The 25,273-nt window shown below is 37.3% G+C and overlaps 1 protein-coding gene across 7 annotated transcripts in view; it reads right to left on the bottom strand.

Annotated features, from left to right (window-relative positions):
- Positions 1 to 25,273, bottom strand: part of NCOA6 (nuclear receptor coactivator 6) — a 108,911-nt gene that overhangs the window by 59,999 nt on the left and 23,639 nt on the right. For all 7 annotated transcript variants that reach the window (XM_058685366.1, XM_058685360.1, XM_058685364.1 and 4 more), the window contains one exon: positions 4,660 to 4,765. The gene's annotated coding sequence lies outside the window, so the exon portion shown is untranslated. The remainder of the gene's footprint in view (positions 1 to 4,659; positions 4,766 to 25,273) is intronic.

The following is a 25,273-nucleotide window of genomic DNA, read 5'->3' on the forward strand; positions in this document are numbered from 1 at the left end:
ATTTATTTTTGAGAGAGACAGAGACAGAATGAGAGTGGGTTAGAGGCAGAGAGAGAGGGAGACACAGAATCCGAAGCAGACTCCAGGCTCTGAGCTGTCAGCACAGAGCCCAACGCAGGGCTTGAACTCACGAGCTGTGAGATCATGACCTGAGCCAAAGTCAGACACTCAACCGACTGAGCCACCCAGGCACCCCTATTTTATTTTTTTAATTAATAATTTATTTATTTTTAAATTTACATCCAAGTTAGTTAGCATATGGTTCAACAATGATTTCAGTAGTAGATTCCTTAATGCCCCTTATCCATTTAGCCCATTCCCCCTCCCACAACCCTTCCAGCAACCCTCTGTTCTCCACATTTAAGACTCTTTTATGTTTTGTCCCCCTCCCTGTTGTTATATTATTTTTGCTTCCTTTCCCTTATGTTCATCTGTTTTGTATCTTAAAGTCCTAATATGAATGAAGTCATATGATATTTGTCTTTCTCCGACTAATTTCATTTAGCATCATAATACCCTCCAGTTCCATCCACTTAGTTGTAATTGGCAAGATTTCATTCTTTTTGATTGCCAAGCAATACCATTGTATATATATACAACACCTTTATCCATTCATCCGTCGATGGACATTTGGGCTCTTTCCATACTTTGGCAGTTGTTGATAGTACTGCTATAAACATTGGGGTGCATGTGTCCCTTCAAAACAGCACACCTGTATCCCTTGGATAAACACCTAGTAGTACAATTGCTGGGTCGTATGGTAGTTCTATTTTTAGTTTCTTGAGGTAACTCCATACTGTTTTCCAGAGTGGCTGCACCAGTTTGTATTCCCTCTTTTTCTTTTTTAAACAGTCAATTAAATTTCAAGAACAAAGAATTTCCAAAAACCAATTTAAGCAATCTTAGGGGGAAAAATTCCTCTGTTCTAAGTAAACATGAAAACAATAAAACAACAACAAAAAAACTTACGTTTGAGCAAAGCACCTTTTCTAGTACTGTGACTGTTACAAAGGAATAGTGTGACTTGGGTGGTTAAGAAACAACAGCATTCAGAAAATCCCTTATAAATACCATTGCCTTTAGTCAACTGCCATCTGCTCCTTACAGATTTTAAAGAACTTTAGAGGTAAATAAACAAGACTGAAAAAGACTTTAGGGCTTAAAAGCTGTTACTCAACAGGAAAACGACTGATTGCTGAGACTGCCTGAAATACTAGAGCTATTTAATAGCTACTCCCCCGTTGGAACAACTACAAGAAAAGAATTTAAGATTTAAGAAGTGTTTTCCAAAAGAAATCTTTTACTGGAAAGAAAGAGATCAACTAAAAATCTGTCTTCTAAAGGGGTCATCGGTCATGTCATGAAGGCTGGCAAATCTGAATTTGGAAAACCATCTCCTGGCAGATAAAACAAATCAACTAATCCAAATTCAAGAATTACTGGTTTAAAAGTACTATGGCACTACACAGGTGCTTAAAAAATGAAGAAATTAAAAGTAAGTATGAAAAATTGCTGGCCTCCTCTCCAGAAACTTTTTTTAATTTTTTTTTTTAATGTTTACTTATTTTTGAGACAGAGAGAGACAGAGCGTGAACGGGGGAGGGTCAGAGAGAGAGGGAGACACAGAATCGGAAGCAGGCTCCAGGCTCTGAGCCATCAGCCCAGAGCCCGACACGGGGCTCGAACTCACGGACGAGAGATCGTGACCTGAGCTGAAGTCGGACGCTTAATCGACTGAGCCACCCAGGCGCCCCCAGAAACTTTTTAAAGAAGCTTCTTCCCGATAACATATTCATTGACATAACGTCCACTTAAAATCTAGTCTTTAACAAAGGATTTATAATCAAAACAATTAACTAATTTTGAGTGAAATGCAGTTCAGTGACTGCTCTTGGAGACAGAAATCATTACAGCTGACCAGTTTGAGACTCACTTGCTCATTTATGGTCATCACAAGAAAACATGTGCTATCTCTCTGGGTTTGTTAAGATTAACCACCAGTTAATTTGCTCACTCACCACATAATAAACTTCCAGATTATCTGTTGGTTTCACTTGTAGCAGGGAATCTTTTGATTTTTTTTTTATGTGAAATTTATTGTCAAACTGGTTTCCATACAACACCCAGTGCTCATCCCAACAGGTGCCCTCCTCAATACCCATCACCCACCATCACCCCCTCCCACCCCCCATCAACCCTCAGTTTGTTCTCAGTTTTTAAGTGTCTCTTATGTTTTGGCTCACTCCCTAACCTTTTTTTTTTTCCCTTCCCCTCCGCCATGGTCTTCTGTTAAGTTTCTCAAGATCCACATAAGAGTGAAAACATATGGTATTTTTCTCTCTCTGTATGACTTATTTCACTTAGCATAACACTCTCCAGTTCCATCCACGTTGCTACAAAAGGCCATATTTCATTCTTTTGATCTTTTGTAAAGAACCTAAGAATAAATGTGACATCCAGGAGAATTTAAAGAGCAAGCATATTATTTATTCTACTTTTGGAAATAGATTTCCAAACTAAATCATTTAAGGGTAATATTTCAGGATAACCAAATAGCTCCAGTTGATAAAGGAAAGCTCTTTTTTAAGAAGAAAGCCAACTTAAATGTAAAAAGAATGATATCATTGGAAAAATCACAATTTTGTGATCCTTGATAAAATAATTCAGAAAAGGATCATTAATAAGGATAAAACATTATGTGAAATGTGCCAAAAATGTTTAACCTGAATATAATAAAATCTTTATACAGGAGACAGAGGTATAACTTAAATAACATCATGAGGAAATATTCAGACAAATCTAGAGTGTAGGATTTCTACAGCATAACTGGCTTGGCCTCTTCAGTAAGTCAGTTGTAATCAAGGAAGAAAGAGATGGGTGAAACTATTCTACATTAAAAGAGCTTTTAAAAATTTTTTTAAAAATCAAATGCAGTGTATGGTCCTTTATTAGGTCTTGGTTTGGAAAAAAGATGTAAAGCACATTTTTAGGATAGTGAACTACCACTAATTTTGTTAGGTGTGATAACAATGGTGTTATGGTTATATAGGGCAATGTTCTTACTGTCTAAGGGATGCATACTGAAGCATTCAGGGGTAAAACATCAGGATGCTTATAATTTACTTTAAAATAATTGAAAGAAAAATAGATTAGGCAAATATGACAAAATTTAATAATGGTTAAATATAGGTGATTAGTATACAGGTGCTTATTATACTTTTGTTTATAGTATAATTTTATAAAATGTTTGAAATTGTTCATAATAAAAAGCTTAAAAAAAAAAAAAAGGAAGAAAAAAGCAAGCATACCAGCAACATAGTGCTGCTCCAAGGTAAAACTCCACAGACATCAGGAAGGCTTAGAAGCTTACTTATGAACATCTTCCAAATCACAGTAGGGTTAAAAATAAATAAATATATTTAAACATATATATTTGTAAATATATAAATTTATATTATTTATGAATATATAAATTTATATACCTTACATATTATATATATACCCTGCTAATATGCACCAGATTTACATTTACATATGAACAGAAGGGACTGGTGCAGGTAGCTGAATAATGGGTAGAAGATTGTTACAGGTTATTCAGAATATCAGCTTGGCTGCCATTTTTTTTTTTGTTTGTTTGTTTGTTTGTTTGTTTTTAATTTTTTTTTCAACGTTTTTTATTTATTTTCGGGACAGAGAGAGACAGAGCATGAACGGGGGAGGGGCAGAGAGAGAGGGAGACACAGAATCATTAACAGGCTCCAGGCTCCGAGCCATCAGCCCAGAGCCTGACGCGGGGCTCGAACTCACGGACCGCGAGATCGTGACCTGGCTGAAGTCGGACGCTTAACCGACTGCGCCACCCAGGCGCCCCAGCTTGGCTGCCATTTGAACAAAAGACAAGACACTATGATCTGCATCAGAAACCACAAACTTACATACTCATAGCGGTTAGGCAGATAAAATAAGAGAAGAACACTGGATATTAAGTGTATTTACACACACTGTATGAATGATTTGGGTAACAGGAAACTCACATACCCATCTATGCTAAGCAGCTACTATCCTCTGCTCCAGCTTATTACTTTCTTTTTGGAAGGATGGGAGGAGTTGGGCAGATGTTCTAAATTTTAAGAAAAGGCTAAAATCCATATATTCAGTGAAATCTCCAGATTTTAAAATAGGTTTACATTTTCGGAAAATAAAAATACTCTGTATGCCAAATGAAACACACTGTAGCTGCATAAGGCCCAGTCACCAATTTTCAATTTCTAAAGCTCCCATGATTGACTAGTACAATGCTAGGTGTGAGTGAACTATGCTGGGTTTGGTACAGTGCTGGAATAGACCAGATATTTGAAATGCATTTAAATGTTATGATGTGCCTCCTAAGAGGTATGTGGACTCTCGAAGAGAAAGAAAAAAATAGATCAAGTTCTCAACCCCAGAGGAACAGAAGGCACTCAAACTTAGTGAATTTGGGGCTTCATTAAATATACTGATACCTTCGATAACTGGCTGAAGGACCATCTTCTCCTTTGACAAAACGCTAGATGATAAAGGAAACAGTTTTTTAATTTGCTACGTAACTTTAGTAGAGTCATTCCATTCCTTGGAATTAAGTTGAGCCTTAACCACTCTTTCACAAAAGATTTCACTCACCAAAATGTCTTTATTTTTTTATCATTTATTCAGGTCATCTTCTAAGTCCAAACAAGCTGGCATTTTTAGGGCCTGTATTTCAAAAGGCAGCAGCCAAATAAAAATTCTAAAAAAGAGAGACAAAGAGAAAGTTGCAGTATCATATAGAAATTAGAAATTACAGAGGTGACATCTTTATAACAGAAGTCAATGCAAATACAAGTTACCAAGTCAACTTAGACATCTTTAGAGAACGTTAAAATAGATGGGGCGCCTGGGTGGCGCAGTCGGTTAAGCGTCCGACTTCAGCCAGGTCACGATCTCGCGGTCCGTGAGTTCGAGCCCCGCGTCAGGCTCTGGGCCGATGGCTCGGAGCCTGGAGCCTGTTTCCGATTCTGTGTCTCCCTCTCTCTCTGCCCCTCCCCCGTTCATGCCCTGTCTCTCTCTGTCCCAAAAATAAATAAAAAACGTTGAAAAAAAAAAATTAAAAAAAAAAAAAAATAGAGTTTTCATTAGGTCTACAAAGAATATCTTTTTTCTGAGATCAAACCAGTATTCAACAAGCATTTCAAAGAGTATAGAAGCAAACTCCAGGACATATACTGCCTTCGCTTAAGAATCATGAAACTGGGTGGGGGAGGGGGGAGGGGCACCTGGGTGGCTCAGTCGGTTAAGCATCCAACTTCAGCTCAGGTCATGATCTTGTGGTTTGTGGGTTCAAGCCCCGCATCGGGCTCTGTGCTGACAGCACGAGGCCTGGAGTCTGCTTGGGATTCTGTGTCTCCCTCTCTCTCTGCCCCTTCCCCATTCATGCGCATGCGCACTCTCTCTCTCCCAAAAATAAAATAAAAAAACATAAAATTTTAAAAAAATTAAAAAAAAAAAAAGAATCATGAAACTGGGACCCTAAGCCTTAGAGACCTCCTCCCTTTACCTCCATTTTTAAACCTGTCAAATTAAAATGAATTAACATCATCATGCCACACTGTTTGCACATACTTGGAGCCAAAACCAAAATATTTTCTACACACACTAAATACAAGACCCGCTTGTTCTAACATAATTTCAAAATTCATTTTAAACTTCATAAAGTATATGGGGTGCCTGGGTGGCTCAGCGGGTTAAGTGTCCAACTTCAGCTCGGGTCATGATCTCACCATTTATAGGTTCGAGCCCTGCATTGGGTTCTGTGCAACAGCTCAGAGCCTGGAGCCTGCTTTGGATTCGGTGTCTCCTTCTCTCTCTGATTCTCCCCCACTTGTGCTCTATCTCTCTCAAAAATGAATAAACATTAAAAAAATTTTTTTAAATAAACTTCATAAAGTATAGATTTAAGCTTTTTTCCTACTTTATATATAATTTTATTTTATTTTTCATTAAATTTTCAGTTTTTCTAAGTATTATTTATGGTACACATAGAAATTTTGCATGGAAAGGGTCTAATTTTGGCATGCTTCAGAAAAATATTCCCACTTTAATAAGGTAGTATCAGTCTGGGGCGCTGGGGTGGCTCAGTTGGTTAAGAGTCAGAATTTAGCCCAGGGCACGATCTCACAGTTCGAGGGTTCGAGCTCCGCATCGGGCTCTGTGCTGACAGCTCAGAACCTGGAGCCTGCTTCAGATTCTGTGTCTCCTTCTCTCTCTGCCCTTCCCTGGCTTGCTTGCTCTCTCTCTCTCTCAAAAATAAATAAACAGTAAGAAAATTTTAAAAAGAAAAGATAGTATCAATCTACAATGTCTTTAACTTGGCTGTTATGGTTTTACATTATTGTCAAATATTGATTTTATAATTTCAAATTTTTAAATGGATATATACACTAGACATTAATAAATAATTCTTAGGGAAAGAACTATGCTCCTTAATTATTTTTTAATTTAAGTCTAAGCCATTTTTTCAAAACTCCATGGAACATTAACAAAAAATGACCTTAAGAAAGGCCATCAAGAGGGATGCCTGGGTGGCTCAATCTGTTAAGTGTCCAATTCTTTTTTTTTTTTTTTTAATTTTTTTAACGTTTATTTATGTTTGAGACAGAGAGAGACAGAGCATGAACGGGGGAGGGGCAGAGAGAGAGGGAGACACAGAATCCGAAACAGGCTCCAGGCTCCGAGCTGTCAGCCCAGAGCCCGATGTGGGGCTCGAACTCACGGACCGTGAGATCATGACCTGAGCCGAAGTCGGATGCTCAACCGACTGAGCCACCCAGGCGCCCCTAGTGTCCAATTCTTGATTTTGGCTCAGGTCATGATTTCAGTTTGGTTCGTGGGTTTGAGTCCCGTGCTGGGTTCTGCACTGACAGTGGCAAGCCCGCTTGGGATTCTTTGTCTCTCTCTCTGCCCCTCCCCAGCCTGCACACTCTCTCTCTTAAAAATAAATAAACATTTTTAAAAAGGCCATAAAGAAAATCTCTGTAGTGAATGGGATTAACAGTACACTTACCCTGATGAGCACTGAGCAATACATGGAATTGTTGAACCACTACACTGTACACTTGAAACAAATATAACACTCTATACTGGAATTTAAAAAAGAAAAAAACTCTATAAATCCAAAAAGTAACAGTAGAATAATACTCTGATTCAGTACAATGTACTGAAATTATACATTTAAAATAAAATCAAGAAACAAAGGCCTTTTCACCTTAAAACAACAACAAAACCCTTGGAGTTGGGTTAAAAAAGAAATCAGTATTGCAAAATTTCTAGAGAATGCCAAAATAAGGAAAATGCTACATATTAGAACCTAAAGAATACAGCCAAACCAGTAAAGAAGAAAATTCACAGCGATAAATACCTACATCAGGAAAAAGAAAGAAAGAAAGAAAGAAAGAAAGAAAGAAAGAAAGAAAGAAAGAAAGAAAGAAAGAAAGAAGAAAAGAAAGGAAGGAGTTAAATGTCTGACTCAAAAAGTCAGGAAAAAAACCTGTAAGGTGAACTGAAAGAAATCAAAATGAAGGAATTAATACAGATAAAAGGAGAAATTAATAAAAAAAAAAAAAAACAAACAAACAGAAAAAGAGGGGCGCCTGGGTGGTTCAGTTGGTTAAGCATCTGACTCTTGATCTGTGCTCAGATCATGATCTCAAGGTCATGAGATCCAGCCCCACGGTGGGCTCTATGCTGGGGGTGGAGTCTGCTTGAGCTTCTCCCTCTCCCTCTGACCCTCCCCTGCTTGCGCTCTCTCTAAAAACAAAACAAAACAAAACAAAACCCAGAAAAACAGAATAAATAAATCCAAAAATTGGTACATTGGAAGAAAAATCAATAAAATAAACCACTAATCTAGTAAAGGGAGAAAGTCCAAATACATAAAATAAGAAATAAGAAGGAAATAGCCACAGAAACAAAGAAAATTAAAAGGACCATAGAGACTATTTTGTTCAAGCTTTTGTTCACTCTACCTATATAAATATGATAATGCCCCCCAAAAGCATCACACACAAATTTAATGGAAACATTAACCCTTTAGAGAACAGGTAAGTCTAATGATCTGAAACTGTTCCAGAACATACAAAAAGAAAGCAAACTTTCCAAATCTTTTTATGAAGCAAATATAGCATGAATATCAAAAGCTAATACATACTGCAGGCAGAAAGCTATAATCTCTCTTATGTTGATGCAAGATTCTAAATCAAATTTTAAATAGAATACAACAGTACATTAGATGAAGAAGAATGCATCATAATTAAGTAGAGTTTGGTCTAGGAATACAAGCAAGGCTCACTATGAGGAAACTAAGGGAAGAAGTCATATGATCATCTCCACAGATACTTAAAGTCATTTGACAAAATTTAACACTTATCAAAAAAAATCAAATATATAAACACTTCCTTAACATGACAAAATATATCTTTTTTTGGCCTAAAGTCAGCAGCTTGCTTAATGGGGAAAAGTTGGGAAGAGGGCAGATATCTACTAAATATTATTAAACATTCTATCATAGGTATATAAAGTCAGTGAAATTAAACAAGACTAATAATAGTAAAAAATTGGGAAAAATGTAAAACTATCACTATCAGCAGATGATATAATTGTATTCTTGCACATCTTGAAAAATCAACCAAGAAAACAGCAAAAATAAGAGATTCAGCAAAGTAGAATGGTACAAAATATACAGAAAACAACAGCTTTATTACATAGGCAATCAATCATCAATATGTGGGGAAAAATTTAATTTATAACAGCCCCAAAAAGGACAAACTATTTAGGACTGAACTAAAAAGAAAATGTAGAGTTACAAGATGAAATTTTAAATATGCTAATAAAGGATTCAAATACAAAAAAGACTTGAACAAATGGAATGACACACCACATTCTTAGACAAAAAGACTCACAGGGTGCCTGGGTGGCTCAGTCGGTTAAGCATTTGACTCTTGATTTCAGCTCAGGTCAGGATCTCACGGTTGTGAGATCAAACCCCGTGTTGGGTGCCATGCTGAGTATGAAGCCTGTTTAAGATTCTCTCCTTCTCTCTCTGCCCCTCCCCAACTCGTGCTCTCCCTCTCAAAGAGAGAGAGAGAGAGAGAGAGAGAGAGAGAGAGAGAGAGAGGAAAAAAGACTCATAAACATCAATTCTCCCTAATTTAGGATCTAACAATCCTATTAAAACATGCTAACTTCTTGGGGTGCCTGGGCGGCTCAGTTGGTTAAGTGTCTGACTCTGGCTCAGGTCTTGATCTCATGGTTTGTGGGTTGGAGTCCTTTGTCGGGCTCTGTCAAAGCCTGGAGTCTGCTTGGATTCTGTGTCTCACCCCCCCCCCCCCGCCCTTGCCCTGCTTGCATTCTCTCCCTCTCTCAAAAATAAAATAAAACAGGGGTGCCTGGGTGGCTCAGTCAGTTAAGCATCCGACTTCGGCTCAGGTCACGATCTCATGGTCCGCGGGTTTGAGCCCCGCGTCGGGCTCTGGGCTGATGGCTCAGAGCCTGGAGCCTACTTCCGATTCTGTGTTTCCCTCTCTCTCTGCCCCTCCCCTGTTCATGCTGTGTCTCTCTCTGTCTGAAAAATAAATAAACATTAAAATAAATAAATAAATAAATAAATAAATAAAAATAATAAAAAAAATAAAATAAAACATTAAGAAAAATTCTAACTTTTTTGGGGCGCCTGGGTGGCGCAGTCGGTTAAGCGTCCGACTTCAGCCAGGTCACGATCTCGCGGTCTGTGAGTTCAAGCCCCGCGTCAGGCTCTGGGCTGATGGCTCAGAGCCTGGAGCCTGTTTCCGATTCTGTGTCTCCCTCTCTCTCTGCCCCTCCCCCATTCATGCTATGTCTCTCTCTGTCCCAAAAATAAATAAAAAACGTTGAAAAAAAAATTAAAAAAAAAAAAGAAAAGAAAAATTCTAACTTTTTTAAAATGGAAAAGCTGACTTTATAGTTCACATGGAAATAAAAAGAGTAAAAAAAAAACCTCTGAAAAATAAGAGTAGGGAAAGGGACAAGTCCTACCAGATATCAAAACATAATGCCTCAGTAATTAAAACTGTGAGTACTGGCATATAAACGGATGGGAGACCAATGGAAGACTAAAATCCCCAAAAGTGATCAAAATGGATGTAGAATTTTAGTATCTCATAAAGGTGGGGGGAAATAGATTTTTCATTAAATGGGACTAGGTAGCCACCTAGGGAAAAAATAAACTTAGAGCTATACCTCACATCAAGATAAATTCCAAATGGATCCAAAACTCCAATGCAACAAATGAAACCCTACAAGTATTAGAAGAAAGTACAGAAGAAATTTTTATACTCTTGGACTGGGTAAAGATTTTTTAACTATGACATAAAATCCAAAGCCATTAAAAAAATGGGTAAATTTGAATACATAAAAATCAAAGAATTCTGCAAGGCAAAAAATACCATAAGTAAAGCAAAACAAAAACCCAACAAACAAACAACAAATAAAATGACAAAGAAAAAATATTGACAATGAAAGAGCAAATTTCCCATATATAAACATACTATAGAAAAAAACAGGTTTGTGTATGTATATGTGTATGCATATATAGGTATTATAAAGAGAACAGCAATTTAGACAAAGTATTGTGTCCAAAAATGGGCACAGAATATGATCATAAAATTCAAAGAAAAGGAAATACAAATGAACTTTAAACATATAAAAAATGTTAAACTTCACACATAAGAAAACATTTTTTTCACTCATCAGATTAGTGAAAATCCAAAAATATAATAATGCACTCTCTTGGCAAGGCTATAGGAAAACAGACACTCTCATTCATTGCTAGTGGTTGTCTAACATCAGCAAGTAGGCATTATCTATCAAAATTACAATTACATATACCATTAACCCAGCAATCTCACTTCTGGTTGGTGATCCTGTAAGAGGAGGTACAGCTCAGTGGTAGAGCATTTGACTGCACTGATCCTACAGATAAACCTGTTCCCTTACTAGATGACACATATACAAGGTTATTCAATAAAAGCATTTTTGCAAGAGCAAGATAGGAAACTACCAAAATGTCCATCAACAGAGACTGATTAAATTATAGTACATCTAATAAAAAGGAAAGGCAGCAAGAATATGGATGCTCTCTATGTACTGATGTGGAATGATCTCCAAGATATATTGTTGAGAGAAGAAAAAACAAGGAATAAAACATTGACTACAGGATGCTACTTTTAGTGGGGAAAGAGGAGAAAAATATTTTATATATGTTAGTATTAAAAATAAAATACTCTAGGGGTGCCTGAGTGGCTCAGTTGGTTAAGCATCTGACTCTTGATTTGGGCTCATAATCTCACAGTTTATGAGACAGCTCTGCATCAGGCTACACACTGTCAGCGTGGAGCCTACTTACAACTGTCTGTTTTCTTCTCCCTCTGCCTCTTCCCCACTCGCACTCCCTCTGACAAAAATAAAACAAAAAACAAAACAAAACAAAAAAACACAAACAAAAAAAACCTCTAGAAGGAAATACAAAAAAACCCCCACAAAACAGTAAAAATTATTAGTTTCAAGGTAAACTAAAAAAAACAAAACAAAAAACATGTTGTACCAGAGGAGGGCAAGGAAGCACTCAGACAAATAGGGAGCAAAGTCACAAGGACCCAGGAGCCAGTTTAAGGGGTTTCTACCGGCAAATTTGAGATAATTTAAGTATCAAAAAGAATTAATGACTAAAATTGATTAAAATACCATGAATAAATAGAAATCCATAAATATATAATAATAGCTCAAAGTAAATAATAGCTCAGAGAGTAAAAAAATTACTCAGAAAGTCACTATTAGGTGTAACTATGACGTCAATTCCTTACTCTGAAGATTGATAATTAAAGAAAAAAGAATGAAGCAAGAAATTTACTTTGTCTCTTAAGAAGCATTCATCCTTGGTAAAGAGGGAAAGCTCTCCTTTACATCAGAATGCTAGTTAATAAATGCAGAAGGAAAAAATTTTTGAAATCACCATTGTGCAACCTCCAATGAAGTAAGTGATTCAGGCAAGGATGATCAAAGGATGCTAAAAACCATCTGGTGAAAACTGCTGGGGAACAGAAGACTCCCATGGTGCAAACGGATTATTCCACAGATTACTTTCTAATTGCAAAGAGAAAACAAGTATCTTTAGAGTGGAAAGATATGACATTCACCAGCTTTACCTGGTGATCAAATCCAGTAACAATTACAGTGAGACCTTCTATTTATGCCTTCTGATGCGATTTTACCTGAAACACCAGTCATCATCTATGATGATTATTACTAAAAATGCCTAGCCTAGGTCTAAAAAGTCTTTAAAAGTAATTTCTCCTTTATAGAAAATTCAGGAGATAGAGCAAAAAGAACAAATACATGAAGAAGTATTTGATTACATGAAGAAATAATCAGATCTAGAATGTGTGGCTTGCTACAACAAAATTGATCTGGTCTCTTCAAAACCCAAAATCTTAAGGGAAGAGATAGGGGGAAGACACAGTTCTCAATTAAAAGACCTTACAAATATGACCACCAAATGCAATTCATAAATGTTACTTAGACCTGCTTTGAAGAAAACAGCCATAAAATTATTAAGACAGTTGGGAAAAACTGAATGTGAAGTAACAGAAGATATTAGGGCATTTTTAAAAACATCTTGGGTGTAGTAATGTTATTTGTGATTGTATAGCAAATGCCCTTATTCTTAGGAGATGCATGCCAAAGTATTTAGGGATAAAATGTCATAATGTCTGCAACTTATCTTCAAAGTATTCAGTAAAGATAGGTAGGTAAACAGATGATGCAAATATAGCAAACTATTATCACTGTATTATTCTTTCAACTTTTTTGTATTAAAAACATTTTTTTTCATATTAAAAAGTTATGGGGAGAAGGGTATAAATAAATCCTGGGAGCTGAGGGTGGGATCAAGACTTTTCCCTGTGTATCTCTTTTATAATGTTTTTATTTCTGAACCACATGCATGCATTATGTATTAAAAAAAAAAAAAAAAAGCCAGCTATCTACTACCCTCTTAAACACTGAGCAGCAAGTATATTTCTACTCTTACCCCATCTCAGGCATGCAACAACAAAAAATAGCCTCTGCTTTCTATCTCCTAGTTCTGACGAGAGCCCTTCTGACCACATTTTCCTTGAGTCATTTGACAGTAAGGTTAAGAACCTGGAACACATTGTTACCAAGGGCTGAGCCACTGTCACCACCTTCAACAATATTCCCTTCAGCCAGTCTCCTACACTTGCTTCCCAACCCTTTCCCACCCCATTCGCTTATCTCCAGGTTCTGTTGTTCACCCAGTCTGTTCCTCCCCACCCACTCCCATCCCATCCCACAGCTGGCTCCTTCAGCAATGCTTTTATCAGTGTCCTGCCCCCCTTGCTCACTTATTCTTAAGGCATACAAATCCATCAACTGCCTTTCCCCCACCCCCACTAACTCACAAACTTGAAGTTTAAGAGCTAGAAAGGAATTTGCATAATAATCAGTCTAACTCCCCCCAACTCTCAAAGGAAAAACCTGAATCACAGCAGTGGTATTGTGACTTGACTGAAATTATAGACTAGGATTGTGACAGGATAATGACTAAAGCCTGGTCTTTCACCTTCAAATTCAGTGCTTCTCCCACCATATACCAAACTGTCTTCTCATCAGGGTGACTCTACCCTACTCATACATAGTGCACAATTAGCAGAAATATCAGAACCAAGTGACCTAGTTTATTTCAGGCCAATACCCACTAATTAGAATTGCCGCAATAACTCCAAAATGACTGAAGTCAGAATATCTGAGATCAAATGAGTATATGCCTTGAAAGAACTTCAGTAGCTCCCAACCTTGGCTACACATTATAATTATTTGAGAAACTTAAAAAAATAATTCCAGAGTCATACTATGTCTGCACTGTGGCCTGAGCTTTGGGCACTGAAACACTACCCAGGTGATTCTAATGTGCAAAGTTTAGAACCACACTTTTCATACATTATTTAATTTACCTTATATGAGGAAACTTAGTCAGGTAGGGAATGTGGTTAAGAATTTGCTCCAATGGGGTGCCTGGGTGGCTCAGTCAGTTAAGCATCTGACTCTTGATTTTGGCTCAGGTCATGCATGGTTCATGGGTTTAAACTCTGCGTTGGACTCTGCACTGATAGCTTGGAGCCTGCTTGGGATTCTCACTCTCCCTCTCTCTCTCTCTCTCTCTGCCCCACCCACACTCACTTGCATGCACTGCCTCCCTCTCAAAATTAATAAACATTAAAAAAAAAAAAAAAAAGAATTTGCTCCAAAAAAGTGATGAAGGAGAAACAAAAGCTTTTTCTTTTATTATCATAAAGTCTGGTTGTTTAATTTTTTTTAATATAATACAAACCATATTATTTGCGTGGAAATAAAACAAACATAACTATATAGAATCTAAAATTGAACTGCAGCACCCTGTATTCCATCTTGTTTTTTTTCTACATCCTTGGAATCACTTAAACCTTTCTTAGCTTCCATGTTGTCATTTAGAAAATGATGGGCTAACATTTTCCAGATCTAGGGACACTATGACTATTTTAATCCCTGGCTATTTGACTTCAATGTTTTTGGTTTTTTTAATTTTTAAATGTTTATTTTTGAGAGAGAGAGAGAGAGAGAGAGAGAGAGAGAAAGCATGAGTGGGGGAGGGGCAAAGAGAAAGGGAGACACAACTTTAAACTCAGTTTAACCAACTGAGCCACCCAGGTGCCCTGACTTCAATGTTAATCATACTTCCCTGAAGAACTGGAAATTATTTGGTGCAAGATCTCTAACTCTTCCTTTTTCCACTAGTGGCTATTCTCCACACTATTCTATCATCTTCCTCCTTTCAAAAAGTTAATCCAAACTGGAAATTAAAATGGAGGCTACCTCAGGGTGTCTGGGTGGCTCACTCAGTTGAGTGCCTGACTCTGGCTCAGGTCATGATCTCATGGTTCGTGGGTTCTGGCCCTGCATCAGGCTCTGCGCTGACAGCTGGGAGCCTGGAGCCTGCTTCATATTCTGTGTCTCGGTCTCTGCCCCTCCCCAACTTGTGTATGCTCACACCTGGGTGGCTCAGTTGGTTAATGTCTGACTTTAGCTCAGGTCATGATCTCATGATTCATGAATTCAAGCCTCTCTGACAGTGCGAAGCCTGCTTGGAATTCTCTCTCTCTCTCTCTCTCTCTCTCACTCACTCACTCTTTTTCTCTCTCCTTCCCTATAAAAAATAAATTTAAAAAAATACATTTTTCCTATTCAGCTTAATAGCCTCCATGGGAAGATAAGCTCTGAGCACAAATGAAGAGTGTGAATTCTGGGCCTCTGATACCCAACATTCAGGAAGTGTTTACAAAGGTGCAAGACCAGCCCTAGTCCAGTTACATAGTCATCAGAAGTTGGCTACTTACCATGTCTACTCCCTCACAGCCATTTTGCATAATGGCTAACCCTAACCCTATCCTTAACTCATAACCCTAACACTACCCTGATCCTTTAATTTAGGAATGGACTATTATGTTCCTTATCCTTGACATTTAACTATATCAATTATTTGGGATTATGATTGAGAGACTTTTTTCTTTCCATATTATTTTTCTATTTATTCAATGCTGCTTATTTATTGAATAAATAGCACTGAATAAACACCATCTTTTTTTTCTTTGTTTATTTTTGAGAGACACCGTATGAGAAGGGGAGGTGCAGAGAGAGAGGGGGACAGAGGATCTGAAGTGGGCTCCATGCTGACAGCAGAGAGCCCAAAGTAGGGCTTGAACTCACAAACAGTGAGATCATGACCCGAGCTGAAGACGGATGCTCAACCAACTGAGCCCCCCAGGTACCCCATAAATACTATTTATTAAAAAAATTTTTTTTTAATTTTTTAATGTTTATTTTTGACAGAGAGAGAGAGACAGAAAGACAGAGACACAGACAGAGTGGGGGAGGGGCAGAGAGAGGGGAGACACAGAATCCGAAGCAGGCTCCAGGCTCTGAGCTGTCAGCACAGAGCCTGACGTGGGGCTCGAACTCACAGACTGGGAGATCATGACCCGAGCTGAAGTCAGACACTCAACCGACTGAACCACCCAGGTGCCCGTAAAAAATTTTTTTTAGTGTTTATTCATTTTTGAGACACAGAGAGACAGAACATGAGTGGGTGAGGTGCAGAGAGAGAGGGAGACACAATCAAAAGCAGGCTCCAGGATGAAGCTGTCAGGACAGAGCCCGACACAGGGCTCGAACCCACAAACAGCAAGATCATGACCTGAAGTTGGACATTAACTGACTGAGCCACGCAGGTACCCCAAATGCTATTTTTTAAAAAAATAATCATTGAAAAGATCTATAAGGTATGAAATAAAGATGAACTATTACTAGTCACCATCATCTTCATCCAAGTACAATGAACAATTTTGCTAATATGCTCTGTTTTTAATTTAATGTGTTAATCCCCCCTGCCCCCATTAAAGGGTAAAGTTGAGACTAGGTCGAGGAGCATTTGTCTTTTCTAGATACCTCATATAGTAGAAACCATATAATAACTGGTCTTTTGTGACCAGCTTCTTTCACTTAGAATATTTTCAAGATGTTGTAGGAAGTAACAGTATTTTTAAAAATACCAAATAACATCCCTTACCAAAAGAACCACATTTATTTATCCATTTATTCATCAGCTGATAGACATTTGGGTTGTTTCCATTTTTCACTATTATGAATAATGCTGTTATGAATATTTGTATACGAGTTTTTGTATGGACATATTTTCATTTTTCTCGGATATATATATATATATATATATACGTATATATATATATATACGTATATATACGATATATATACGATTACATGTACACATACATACATATTTACATACACATATACATACATATATACACACACACACTTAGGAGTAAAATTGCTGGGTCATATATTTTCTATGTTTAATCTTTTGAGGAATTTCCAAACTGTTTTACAAAGCAGTTACACCATTTTACATTCCCACCAGTAGGGCACAAGGGTTCCAATTTCTCTGCATCGCCGCCAACTTGTCATTACCTTTCTGAGTACAGCTATCCTGGTGGGTGTAAGGTGGTATTCTCATGGTGCTTTTGATTTGCATTTCCCTGATGCCAAATGATGTTAAGCATATTTTCACGTTTATTTTCCATTTGCCACAATTTGGAGAAACATCCATTCAAATCTTTTGTCAATTTTTAAAACTGGGATATTTGACTCTTTATAATTGAATTGTAAATTTTTTTTAAAGTTTATTTGAGACAGAGATGAGTGGGGGAGGGGCAGAGAGGGAGAGAGGGAGAATCCCAAGCAGGCTCTGCACTGCTGTGAGATCATGATGTGAGCTGAAACCAAGAGTCAGATGCTAACCAACTGGGCCACCCAGGCACCCACAAGAGTTCTTGGTATATACTTTTATCTTTAATATTGTATCATTCTTTTATTTTTACTGCAGTATAATTAACATACAGTGTTTTATTAGTTTCTGGTGTACAATAGATTCAATAATTCTATACATTATTCAGTGCTCCTCAAAATAAATGTACTCTTAATCTCCTTCACCTATTTCACCCATTCCCCCAATTACCTCCCCTCTGGTAACCACCAGTTTGTTCTCTATAGTTAAGAGTCTGGTGTTTCATTTGTCTTTTTTCTTTGTTCACTTGTTTCTTAAATTCCACACGAGTGAAATCATATGGTATGTTTGTTTCTCTGAGCTATTTACTGAGCAGTATACCGTCAAGATCCATCCACGTTGATGCAAATGGCAAGATTTCATTCTTTTTTTATGGCTGAGTAATAACTATTATACACACACACACACACACACACACACACACACACATCTTTATCCATTCATCTATTGGGCTGCTTCCATAATTTAGCTATTGTGAATAATGCTATGATAAACACAGGGGTGCACATATCTTTTAGAATTAGCATTTTCATATTCTTTGGGTAAATACCTAAAAGTGGAATTACTGGATCATACGTGAATTCTATTTTTAATCTTTTGAGGACTGCCATTCTGTTTTCCACAATGGCTGCTCCAGATTGCATTCCTACCAACAGTGCACAAGGGTTCCTTTTTGTCTACATCCTTGCCAATACTTGTTGTTTCTTGTTTTTTATTTTAGCCATTCTGACAGGTGTGAGGTCATATCTCATGGTTTTGATTTGTATTTTCCTGATGATGAGTGATGTTGAGATTCTTTTCATGTGTCTGCTGGACATGTGGCTGTCTTCTTTGAAGAAATGTCTGTTCATGTTTTCTGCCCATTTTTACACTGCATTATTTGGGGTTTTTTTTGTGTTGAGCTGTATAAGTTCTTTTTTTTTTTTTAATGTTTTTATTTATTTCTGAGACAGAGAGAGACAGAGCATGAGCAGGGGAGGGGCAGAGAGAGAGAGGGAGACACAGAATCTGAAGCAGACTCCAGGCTCTGAGCTGTCAGCACAGAGCCTGATGCAGGACTTGAACTCACAGACTGTGAGATCATGACCTCCAGGACGCGGACACTTAACCGACTGAGCCACCCAGGCACCCCTATAAGTTCTTTATATATTTTGGATACTAACCTCTTATCAGATATGTTGTTTGCAATTATCTTCTCCCATTCAGTATACTTTTTGTTTTGTTGATTGTTTCCTTTGCTGTGCAGAAGCTTTTTATTTTGATGCATTCCTAATAGTTTATTTTTGCTTTTGTTTCCCTTGCCTTAGAAGATAGATATATCTAGAAAGCTGTTGCTACATATAACTGATATCAGAGAAATTACCCCCTGTGCTGTCTTCTAGGATTTTTATGGTTTCAGGTCTCACAATTAGGTCTTTAATTCATTTTACAGTTATTTTTGTGTATAGTGAAAGAAAGTGGTCCAGTTTCATTCTTTTGCATATAGCTGTCCAGTCTTCCCACCATCATTTGTTGAAGAGACTTTTTCCCATTGCATATTCTGGCCTCCTTTGCTTTAATTTAATTAACCATATAATTGTGGGTTTATTTCTGGGCTCTTTATTCTGTACTATTGTTTTATGTGTCTATTTTTGTGCCAAGACCACACTGTTTTAATTACTACAGCTTTATAGTATATCTTGAAATCTGGGATTGGATTGTGATACTTCCAGTTTTGTTCTTCTTTTTCAAGACTCTTTGGCAATCCAGGGTCTTTTGTGGTTCTACACAAATTTTAGGATTATCTGTCTAGTTCTGTGAAAAATGGCATTGGTGTTTTGACAGGGATGCCTTAAATGTGTAGATTGCTTTGGGTAGTATGGACATTTTAACAATATTTGTTCTCCCAATCCATGAATATGGAATATCTTTCCGTTTGTTTGTGTCATCTTCAATTGCTTTCATCAATGTTGTTTAGTTTTCAGAATACTGGTCTTTCACCTCCTTGGTTAATTTTATTCTTTTTGGTGCAATTGTAAATGGCATTGTTTCCTTAATTTCTCTTTCTGCTACTTCATTATTAGTGTATAAAAATGCAATGGATTTCTATAGGTTAACTTTGTATCCTATGACCTTACTGAATTCATTTATCAATTCTAGAAGTTTTTCGGTGGAGTCTTGGGTTTTCTACATATAGTATCATGCCATCTTGTAAACAGTGAAAGTTCTGCTTCTTCCTTACCAATATGGATGCTTTTTATTTCTTTTTCTTGTCTGATTGCTGTGGCTAGGACTTTCAGTACTATGTTGAATAAAAGTGGTGAGAGTAGACATCCTTGCCTTGTTCCTGATCTTAGAGGAAAAGCTCTCAGTTTTTTACCATTGAGTGATGTTAGCTGTGTGCTTTTCATACGTGGCCTTTATAATATTGAGGCATGTTCCCTTTAATCCTACTTTGTTGAGAGTTTTTATCAAAAATGGATGTTACACTTCATCAAATGCTTCTTCTGCATCTACTGAAATGATCATATGGTTATCCCTTCTCTTGCTGATATGATGTATCACAGTGAGTGATTTACAAATACTGAACCACTCTTGCATCTCAGGAATAAATCCCACTTACTTGTGGTGAATGAATTTTTAAATATATTGTTGGATTTGGTTTGCTAATATTTTTTTTAGGTAATCTCTAGACCCAACGTGAGACTTGAACTCACAACCCTGAGATCAAGAGTCATATACTCTTCTAACTGAGCCAGCCAAGCACCCCTGCTAATACTTTGTAAAGGACTTTTGCATCTATGTTCATCAGAGATACTGGCTTGTAATTCTTTTTTTGTACCGTCTTTATCTGGCTTTGGGGTCAGAGTAATGCTAGCCTCATAGAATGAATTTGGAAGTTTTCCTTCCTCTTACATGTTTTGGAATAGTTTGAGAAGAGTATGTATCAACTTTTCTTTAAATGTTTAGTAGAATTCACCTGTGAAGACATCGGATCCCAGAATTTTGTTTGTTGGGAGTTGATTCCTGATTCTATTTCATTGCTGGTAATCAGTCTGTTCAAATTTTCTATTTCTTTCTGATTCAATTTTGGAAAGTTATATGTTTCTAGGAATTTATCCACTTTTTCTAGGTTGCCCAGTTTGTTGGCACATAATTTTTCATAATATTCTCATAATCCTTTGTATTTCTGTGGTGTCAGTTGTTATTGCTCCTCTTTCATCTTTGATTTTGCTTATTTGAGTCCTCTCTCTCTCTCTCTGCTTTTATTTTTGATGAGTCTGGGTAAAGATTTTTCAATTTTGTTATTTTTTCAGAGTCAGATCCTGGTTTCATTAACCTATTTTACTGTTTTTGTTTTTTTTTTTAGTTTCTATTTCATTTATTTCTGTTTTAATCTTTATTATTTCCTTCCTTCTAATGGTTTTGGGTATGTTTGTTCTTTCTCCAGTTCTTTTGGGGATAAGGCTAGGTTGCTTATTTGGGATTTTTCCTGCTTCTTGCAGCAGGCTTGTATTGCTATAAATTTCCTTCTTAGAACAGTTTTTGCTGCATCCCAAAGATTTTGAACCCTTGTATTTTCATTTTCATTTCTCTCCATGTATTATTTTATTTCCTCTTTGATATCTTGGTTGACACATTCATTGTTTGGTAGCATGTTATTTAACTCTATGCACTTGTGTTGTTTCTAGATTTTTTTCTTATGACTCATTTCTAGTTTCACAGCATTGTGGTCAGAAAAGATGCATGGTAAGGTGCCTGGGTGGCTCAGTTGGTTAAGTGTCCAACTTCAGTTCAGGTCATGATCTCGTGTTTCATGGGTTCAAGCCCCATGTTGGGCTCTGTGCTGATAGCTCAGAGCCTGAAGTCTGCTTCAGGTTTTCTATCTGACCCTCTCTCTTTGCCCCTCCCTCACTCGCACTCTGTTTCTCTGTCTCTCTCTCAAAAATAAGCATTAAAAAAATAATAATAATAATAAATAAATAAATAAATATGAAACTATATAAAGGTGTATTCATTATTTCAATTGTCTTGTCTTTCTTAATATTTAATTGCTTAAATATGTTTATGCACACATAGGGGAAAAGACAAAGGAAACTCAATAATAAGACATAATGCAATGAAAAATGGACAAAAGATTTGAAGAGACACTTTACAACAAGCACATAAAAAGATACTCAACACTATCAGTCATCAGGAAAATGAAAATTAAAGCGACAAATAACACACCTACACTAATGGTTAAAATTAAAAAGAATAAGTATCAAATGTTGGCAACGATGCAGAGCAACTGGAACTCCCATAGTGGTGGGACTATAAAAATGTACAAACAATTTGGCAGTTTCTTTTAAAGTTAAGCATTTATTTATCATAAGACCCAGCAATCTAATTCCTAGATATTTATCCTGAATAAAAACATGTCTATACAAAGACTTCCTATGAAGGTTAATAGCAACTCTATCTATAACAGCCCGAAACTGAAAGTAAACTGGACACAGCCCAAATATCCATCAATCAGTAAATGGATAAATTGTAGTGTAGCCATACAGTGGAATACTGCCCAACAATAAAAAGGATCAACTACTGTAAAGGTTATCTACCAGTCAAGGGAGGGGATTTTGTCCCCTAGTGTATAGGTGGCAATGTCTGGAGACATTTTTGATTGTTACAATCAAAGGAAGGGAGGAGAATGCTATGGGCATCTAGTGGATAGAGGTCAGGGATGCTACTAAATATCCTGCAATACACAGGACAGTCTGCAAAGCAAATTATCCAGCCCAAAATGTCCATAGTGCCAAGGCTGAAAAACTCTGAATTACTGAAATATGCAACAGGGATGAATCTCAAAAACATGGTGATCAAAAAAGAATCCAAACATTTCTATGACATTTTACAACAGGCAAAATGAACCCACAACAATAGAAATCTGATGGGTACTTCCTAGGACTGGGATGGGGACTGATTAAACAGGGGCACAAGGTAACTTTGGAGTGAAAATGTTCTACATCTTCTTGATTGTTAGGATATAGGCATCCGACAGAATACAAACTATACATTTAAAATGAGTGTATTTTATTGTATGTAGAGTATACTTGTAAGATTGATAAAAAATAAATAAATAAATTGTTTAAGGTGGGTGAAAGGTACATATGGTTCATGATAGCATTCTACTTTTGTATCTGTCTCAATTTCCATAATAAAATGTTTTTTTAAATAAGCTATAAACACTAAATGATTCAGGAAGAAGCCTTAATTAAATCTCTTAACAACAATAAAAAATATTCAAGGGGCACCTGGGTGGCTTAGTTGTCCAACTCTTGATTTCAGCCCAGGTCATGATCCCAGGGTTGTGGGATCAAGCCCCCATCGTGGGATCAAGCCCCATGTTGGGCTCCGGGTTGGGTGTGGAGTCTGCTTAGGATTCTCTCTTCCTCTCCCACTGCCCCTCCCTAGCTCGAGTGCTTGCTCTCTTTCTCAAAAATAAAATAAAATAAAATAAAAACAAAAACAACTCAGATAAAAAACTTACTGTGAGAGTGACCTTTATGTCTCTCTTCGTGAAGGGGAGAGAGGCTGATGTGAAAGACAGAAGGAAGAAAGAGATACAGTCTGATACAGGAAAGATGAAGAAAATTTCACAAGCTACTTTTTCCCCTTGGTCCATCTGGACCCAACCTGCCACTAAACCATGCCTTCTGTGGGAGATATACTTCTAAGATGGCCATCAATTATTCCAGCATCTAGTATTCACATCCTTGTGTAATCTCCTCCCCATGAGTGGGCTAGCCCAGTGACTTCTAACCAACAGATGCTGGTGACAGGATGTCACTTCCATGATTATGTTAAAAAGATGTGACTTCTATTTTTCTGGAAGACTTTATTTATTGCCCTCTCAGTGTGCTATATTGGAGCAGCCTCCAGCTAACAGCCAGTGAGAAACCAAGGTCCTTATGGAAGGATAATACCTAAAGATCATAAAGGCCATATATGAAAGATCCACTGCTAATATCATCCTCAATGGGGAAAAACTGAGAGCTTTCCCCCTAAGGTCAGGAACACAATAAGGATGCCCACTCTTACCACTGTTATTCAACATAGTGTTGGAAGTCCTAAACATAGCAATCAGACAACACAAAGAAATAAAAGGGATCTGGGGCACCTGGGGGGCTCAGTCAATTGGGCGTCTGACTTCGGCTCAGGTCATATCTCAGGGTTCATGGGTTTGAGCCCTGCATCAGGCTCTGTGCTAACAGCTCAGAGCCTGGAGCCTGCTTCATATTCTGTGTCTCCCTCTCTCTCTGTCCCTTCCCCACTCCTGCTCTGTCTCTCAAAAATAAATAAACATTAAAAAAAAATTTTTTTTAAGAAATAAAAGGGATCCAAATTAGCAAGGAGGAAGTCAAACTTTCACTCTTCACAGACGACATGATAATCTATTATGTGGAAAACCCAAAAGACTCCACCAAAAAACTGCTAGGACTGATACTTGAATTCAGCAAAGTTGCAGGATATCAAAGCAATGTACAGAAATTGGTTGCATTTCTATACACCAATAATGAAGCAACAGAAGGAGAAATCAAGGAATTGATCCCATTTACAATTGCACTAAAAGCTATAAAATACCTAGGAATAAACCTAACCAAAGAGGTGAAAAATCTATACACTGAAAACTACAGAAAGTTTATGAAAGAAATTGAAGAAGATGCAAGAAAATGGAAAAAGATTCCATGCTCCTGGATAGGAAGAATATTGTTAAAATGTCAATACTACCCAAAGTAATCTACATATTCAATGCAATCCCTATCAAAATAACACCAGCATTCTTCACAGAGCTAGAACAAACAATCCTAAAATTTGTATGGAACCACAGAAGACCCCGAACAGCCAAAGCAATCCCAAAAAAGAAACCCAAAGCTGGAGGCATCACAATTCCAGACTTCAAGCTGTATTGCAAAGCTGTAATCATCAAGACAGTATGGTAGTGGCACAGAAACAGACACATAGATCAATGGAACAGAACAGAGAACCCAGAAATGGACCCACAAATGTACTGCCAACTAATCTTTGACAAATCAGCAAAGAATATCCAATGGAAAAAAGACAGTCTCTTCAGCAAATGGTGTTGAGAAAACTGGACAGTGATAGGCAGAAGAATGAACCTGGACCACTTTCTTATACCATACACAAAAATAAACTCAAAATGGATGAAAGACCTAAACATAAGACAGGAAGCCATCAAAACCCTAGAGGAGAAAACAGGCAACAACCTCTTTGACCTTGGCCACAGCAACTTTACTTGACATGTCTTCAGAGGCGAGGGAAACAAAAGCAAAAATGAACTACTAGGATCTCATCAAGATAAAAAGCTTCTGCACAGAGAAGAAAATAATCAGCAAAACTAAAAGGCAACCAACAGAATGGGAGAAGATATTTGCAAATGACATATCAGATAAAGGTTAGTATCCAAAATCTATAAAGAACATATCAAACTCACACCCAAAAAACAAATAATCCAGTGAAGAAATGGGCAAAAGACATGAATAGAAACTTTTCCAAACAAGACATCCAGATGGCTAACAGACACATGAAAAAATGCTCAACATCACTCATCATCAGGGAAATACAAATCAAAACCACCATGAGATACCACCCCACATATGTCAGAATGGCTAACATTAACAACTCAGGCAACAACAGATGCTGGCAAGGATGTGGAGAAAGAGGTACCCTCTTGCACTGCTGGTGGGAATGCAAACTGGTGTAGCCACTCTG

The sequence above is a fragment of the Neofelis nebulosa genome, chromosome 9 (assembly GCF_028018385.1).
Source record: "Neofelis nebulosa isolate mNeoNeb1 chromosome 9, mNeoNeb1.pri, whole genome shotgun sequence".
Taxonomy (NCBI): Eukaryota; Metazoa; Chordata; class Mammalia; order Carnivora; family Felidae; genus Neofelis; species Neofelis nebulosa.